This window comes from Hevea brasiliensis, chromosome 10 (assembly GCF_030052815.1).
Source record: "Hevea brasiliensis isolate MT/VB/25A 57/8 chromosome 10, ASM3005281v1, whole genome shotgun sequence".
Taxonomy (NCBI): domain Eukaryota; kingdom Viridiplantae; phylum Streptophyta; class Magnoliopsida; order Malpighiales; family Euphorbiaceae; genus Hevea; species Hevea brasiliensis.
This window is the reverse complement of record NC_079502.1, coordinates 42,794,992-42,802,030: the sequence shown is the minus strand read 5'-3', so window position 1 is coordinate 42,802,030 and position 7,039 is coordinate 42,794,992.

Here is a 7,039-nt window from a genome sequence, read left to right as displayed (position 1 = left end):
TTGGTTCGGCCAGTTTTTGGACCTGAACTTATGCAAGCTATTTGGCTTGGTTCTGGCCATTTATGGGCTTTGTTGTCTTCATAAGAATTGTAGATATATGTCTAAACTATTCATGATAAAAATTTCAGGTCAATTGGACCTATTTTGAGTAAGTTATGGTCAAAACACTAACTACTGCCCAAATGGTCAAATTTCAGGCTTTCAAGTCACTAATCCGGATTTGGTCATTTTTCAAGTCACCTTCTAGGCAGAATTTTGGTAAGCTTCCTTCATGAAAGTTGGCACATTTTGTGCCTAGTTTCACCTCCAATTGGTCTCATACCAATTGGGGCCACACACTTAAGGTTCTAAGCCAAAACATACACTGCCCTATTACACATTGTTCATCCTTACCAATTACACATCAACACTTACCAAATTAACTCTTCCATGCCAATTCTGGTTTGTACCATAACATTAACACATTTTACTTCACATTTTTTGTCATTTTGGTAGCTTGTAACCACTCTCAACATACATACTATAATACAAAATTTTCCAAAGTCCCATTTATAACAATTAAAGTCCCATTTACAACAATTCAACCACATGAACATACCTCATTTCCATGTCCAAATTCAAACAATTATTTATATACACATGCTGCCATCAATAACAACATAATTCAACAATATTTCATGAACTCAAACACTTCAATCTTCTTCATGAAGTTGCCACAAATTTACACATACCCATCAACCTCCATTTGAAATTTTCAAGCTTACAAATCAAACCTTACTCATGGAATTCCACTACAATACAATCAAACATTTAAATCATCATTCAAACCACTATTTACATGCAAGAACAAGCTGTTCATATTGAGGTTTCATGGCTGCAAAATGGTGCACCACCATTAACTCATCAAACATCAAAACTTCTTCCACAAATCAACTCACCACAACATCCACTCAAAGTTTAATGAAACAAGAATAAAAAATACACACTTACCACTTTTGAAGCTTGACCAAAACCTCACTAAACCTCCTTAAAATTGCTATAAAAATCTTCCTTGCAAGATGAGGATTAACCTTAAAGAAGAGACTTAGTGAAAATGGTGGCTCAAAGGGGATTGCATGGAGCTTGGAAAGGATTCGGCCATGGAGGTTTCTTTCAAGTGTTTCGGCTGGTTTTGCAAAGTGAGGAAGATGAAGGCATATTCTGCCACAATTATGCTTAATGGTCCACTTTAGTGGTGTTAGTGGAGCACTAATGGAATTAAAAGTATATTTTAATGTTAAACTTTCAATTTTCCACATTTTCCTCCTATCTTTTGCTATTTAGATTATGTACCACTATTTTAATTTTTCATGACATTTTCCAAGTGTAATATCATTTATTTTTAATGGACATTTAGGTCAAAAGACAACTCGGGGTGTCAAATGACCACAATGCCCCTGTTCGGGTTGCATTCCCGATTTTTCAATAATACCGAGTTTTGTCGTTTTCTCGATTTCTCATTTTTCTTTGTACTAGTTAATTAATTTTTCTTTGATATTTCTATGATATTTATACTTCAATAAGTCTTTATGTCACGACCCAGGGATGGGGTTGGGACGTGCTTGTTCAACCAGCTACGCATTGGAGTGAGCTTCGTGTCCCATATCGGAAATGGGAAGGAAAGATTTGGGCCATATATGTGGGAGCCTTCCTCACCTGGTTAGCACGCTTTTGGGAATGAAACCTCCTAAGGGACAAATCCGTGAGGCCCACGGGCCAAAGCGGACAATACTAACTGGAGATGGATTGGGCTGTTACATTTGGTATCAGAGCTGGTCTCCCTCTAGTACGGTGTGTGGTGCGAGGAAGCCCCAAGCGGAAGTTGGTGGCTTGTCACAACCCAGGGATGGGGTTGGGACGTGCTTGTTCAACCAGCTATGCATTGGAGTGAGCTTCGTGTCATATTGTCTACTTTGGGCCGAAGCCCTCACGGTTTTAAAACGCGTCATTAGGGGTTATGAACCGCCAACTTATAAACCCAGCATCTCTCCCGTGTTTTGCCAATGTGGGATTTGCCTAGGGTGTTACACTTTAATTATGTCTTAAAAATATTTTCCAGGGTTTCCCGCGGTCTAGGGCTAGTCAACGATCCACGCCGCAACTTCCCGGTGCGGTCACCCATCACTATGGTTCTCGGCTCGTTTAACTTGGTTACTTTTTATTGCAATTATTTTTCCTTTATTTTTCTTGTATTTTCTTTTCTTGTATTTCATTATTTTTTATCTCCTCACCCATATCTAAGTGTAGTTCTAGGCATCTTAGCTTTCCGGACAACACTGGTCACTAGAACAGTAGAACACACTACCGAACATAGGGATGTTACACAAAAAGCAAGATAAATATACAAAAATTAAAAGAAAAACATTGTTATCTTCCTTTCCAATCCTGCTGTCCTCACTCTCTCCTTTATCTCTCTCTAGAAACTCCATGGAAGCTCATTTTGAGCTTGATCAAACCCTAAATCTCACCATAGAAATTTAAACTTCCATCATTAAATCTTGAATTCAAGCTTTGATAGAGAACTTGACAACAAAAAGAAGAAGAAAAGAAGAAGTTTTGAAGAGATGAAAATTCAAAGTGAGGTTAATAAGCTAAACTTTTAATTTCTAGTTGAATTATTATGTTTAAATGCATGAATGAACTTAGAAGTTAACTTAAAATGAAATGCAAACAACTTTGGAGGATTAATCATGGATTTCGGTCAGCTAGGGTTTGCTATGGTAATGCATGAATTTGATTGGATTAAAAGTATAGGCAAGCTTGTATGAATGTGGAGGTGATGTAGATATGCTTACATTTGGTTAAATGTAACAACTAGTGTAGCTAGGGTTTTGGCACCTAGGGTTTGGAAGAAAAAAGTGTGAAAATTTGTTAAATGATGTGTTTGATTTTGTTGGAGATGAAAAATGGTCATTCGTGACCAATTGATGTGTGTTGGAAGTGTTAGAATTAGGTTTAGATTCGGATTGGATGTGGGTAGTATGCAGGCAGTATGACCAAGGTCCCTTTTAGGGACCAAAACTGAAAATTTACAAGCCCAATTGGTGTGAGGCTAATTGGGAATGAAACTAGACACAAAATGACACATTTTTCATTCAGGAATTATGCCCAAAAAGTGACCAAAACCTAGTGAACAAATTGATTAAATCCGGACTTAGGTATTCTGACCTGTACAAAAGTTACCAAATGAACATATTGTTCATTTGGCCATAACTTGGGCAAGGCAGGTCTAAATGACCTGAAATTTTTCTAGTAGAAATCTGAGATATAGACCTAAAACTTTCATGAAGAACACAAACCCAAATTATGCCCTTAACCAAGTCATTTAGCCACCCAAAGTTGGTGACCTAAAATTGCCAGAACCAGAATTTGCCCAGAAAATCTGGGTAAGTCCAATCCTACAGCCATGATTCAAATGGCTATAACTTGAGCTACAAAACTCTAATTAGAGTGATTCAAGAAGGAGAATAAAGTTAAGACAATAAGGAACAATTTTTATGGAGAAAACTTAGCCAAATTCTAACGGCAAAATGACCAATGGAACAGTGCAACATAAAACACCAAAATTGAAAATTTGCAATTTTGCCTAAAAGACCAAAGTTTTGAGAAAATAACCAAAACCAACAAAATTGGTGACCAAAATATGGTATGTGAGTATAGTTGGAGTTCCCATAACTTTTAAGTATAAGAAAGTCAATATTTTGACTTGAATAGTATCATGAATAGTAACTTCAACATGAAAATTTGCAAGAATGTAAGTTTAAACATATTGGAATTATTATGAAATAAAGATACTGAGACACTATAAATTTTGTGTTTCAGCTGAAAAAGACTCGGAAGGTCTGAGAGACTGAGTCAAGGCCTAGAGGCGACTCACGTCAGGTTCGTGCATAATAAACCTTATTTGAGCATTTTGTCATTGAAAAATTGATTTGGTATGATTTATGAAAATTTGGTGTTAATCACGAATTGTGTTGCCACTTTGTGAATGAAACTATGACTTTGGAAATCTATCGGATTTCTCATGAATTATTTGAATAAAATGTTTGAAATAGATTTTTGATTCACACTTAGCATGACAGTGCCTTATTATTCCTCCATTTATGGGGTGAGATCGATTATTTTTCCTCCCTCTTTGGTTTACCAGTTGAGGTTGTAGATCGAATGAGTACTCATTAGCTAGCTAGCCACCTCCCTTATTGATTTCGATTAGTGGGGTTGTAGATTACTTTGTCGTGGTGTACAACACATCATTGATTGAAAATTTTGTGTCATGGCTTAAGTTGTGTATGAATTGGCAACACTATATTTATTAAATTGTTTGACCAAAATTGTGCTATAATGAGTTTTGATAAATTGTGAAATGTAATTGTGAAATATTTAAATTGTGATTTATCAATGAATGTTTTATATACTGTATTTCAAATTTTTATTGTGCACGACTGAGTATTTTTATACTCAGTGATAGCTTATTTTGCTGTTGCAGATAGGAGCAAGGAAAAAGTAGCAGAGTGAGCTGCTGAACTGGAAAAGCCTTTGTTAATTTTGTACGGGTATTATTTTAACCCAATGTAATTTAGTTTGAGGTAAATAAATATTGTTCATATATATTAATGTAAAGTTGAGTAGTTGTATTTATAAATTATAATAATATTATTTTTGGATTTTATATCTATAAATTAAACTTGTGAATGTAAATTAGCTTTATTGAATGCAATGTTGATAGAATTATTTTGAAATGGTTTGATCTGAGAATTTTGAGTTGAATTGAGATTATTTTTGGAGGTTAGGAGTTGTGGAAAATTTATTAGAAGTGCTTTTCTCAGGTATTTGAAAAACTGTTTTCTCAAAATATAGACGGCACTCTGCCGAAATTTTTATAAAATTTGCAGAAAAATAAAATGGAACAAAAATTTCAAGTAGCTTTAAAACTTCGAATAAATGATTTTAACTCCTACCAAAATGCTTACCACTTCCAAAATGTAAGAAAATGGTTTTAAAATCCCTTGTAGGATACTTAATGAGTTATCAGTAGGTGGAGTTCGGTAGTTCATTAGGTATTCTATGGGATCATGTCATGCCTTACGGAGGGGTAAGGTGTGACATGTTTTAGTGGTATCAGAGCATGGTTTTTCAATAAATTTTGACTATGTATATAAATATTTCTTTGATAAGTATAATTGCTCAAGTGTCTTTAATTGATACATATGACATATTTACATCATGAATATGCACTAACGGAGGTAATCCTCCTTGTGTTTGATCTCAAGAAGTAGAAATTTTCGAGAAACAAAATGGAAGAGGGAGATCATTTCGTGGAACAATCTGTTGAGGTTGAGGTTCAAGGAGAAGCCCTAGCACTCCAGAATGTGAGTGGGTCATCCACTCCAGCTCCTACTCCAGTGCTGCAGTTTTCTGATCAGTTTGCACAGCAAATGGCTGCGTTTTTCCAACAAATGGCGAGAAATGTGCCACCTCAAGCTCAGATGCAAGCACCCATAGCACAACCACAGCCCTCGGCTCGGCAATATGAAAAATTAATAAAATTTGGGGCCAACAAGTTTAAGGGTACTGTGGATCCACTGGAGGCTGAACAGTGGCTAGAAAGAATGGAAAGGGTATTCAGAAAACTATAGTGCTGAAGAATTAAAATTTGAATATTCAGTATCTCTTTTGCAAGGGGATGCATATGAATAGTGGAAGACCATCCCCCACAGCCTGGTTGAGCCACCTATGCTGACATGGACAGACTTCATGAGGGAATTTAGGCAGAAATGGGTTCCTGATGCGTATGTAGATATGAAATTACAAGAATTCTTGAGCCTAAAGCAAGGGGACAGAATAATAGCAGAGTATGAGCGGGACTTTTCAAGGCTAAGCCACTATGCGGGAAGCTTAATCTCCACTCCCAGAGACAGATGTAAGAGGTTTGAGGTTGGGTTGAGGCCTAGCTTAACAATGCAAGTTGTGGGATTCTGACACCAGAATTTTTATGAGCTGATTTCACAAGCCCTGGAACTGGAAAAGATAGAATCAGAAGGGGCAGTGAAAAAGAGTACACAAGAGAAAGAGAAAACTGAAAAGGTTACTGGCCAAGCTACTGAGAGTGGCTCTGGGAAAAGAAAATAGTTTGGAGGATCTAGCTCTCGCAGATTTGGCAGAGGCAGATTCTTTGGCCAAAGACCACCCCGGTCTGGTCAGCAGACCCAGTAAGCACCCCGAGGAGCTCTATCAGTACGGCAGTGTGAAACTTGTGGTAGAACACACAGTGGGGTTTGTTTCAAGGCCACCGGTGCATGTTTTAACTATGGAGGGAGCGGACATTTCGCTAAGGATTGTACTAGTTCACGCGATCTGGACCTTCTGCTACATCTGAGGGGTCAGCCCAAGTCTCTGCACCTAGAGGGTCACAACCAGCTAATAGAAGTAGAGGCAGAGGTAGGAGTCTTGGTAACACTCCTGGACGTCAAAGTACTGTTAACCAGCCAGTACCCAGTGGCGCACTAGTCAGAGTGTATACAATGTGTCAGAGGAAGGAGGCTGAAACGTCAGACGTAGTAGTTGTTATTTTCTCCATCCTTGACCAAGATGTATATGTGTTATTTGATCTTGGCTCCACACATTCATATGTCAGTGCTAGTGTGATGTATTCTACTACTATTCAGTGTGTACCAATGGACTATGATGTGCTAGTAACTAGTCCATTAGGCTAGGAGGTCAGGGTATATAGACTATATAGGGATTGTCCTCTAGTGATCTAAGGACACACTTTTCTGTCTAATTTGATTGAAATGCCCTTCAGAGATTATGACACTATCTTGGGCATGGATTGGTTAGCTAGGCATCATGCCATGATTGACTGTAGACTAAAGACAGTCACTTTTGGTCTCCCTCAGTATGGTGATGTAGTAATACATGGGGAGAGGCAGTTATTAATGTCAAACATCATTTCAGCTGCACTGGCCAGAAAAATGATTAGGAAGGGGTGTGAGGCGTACTT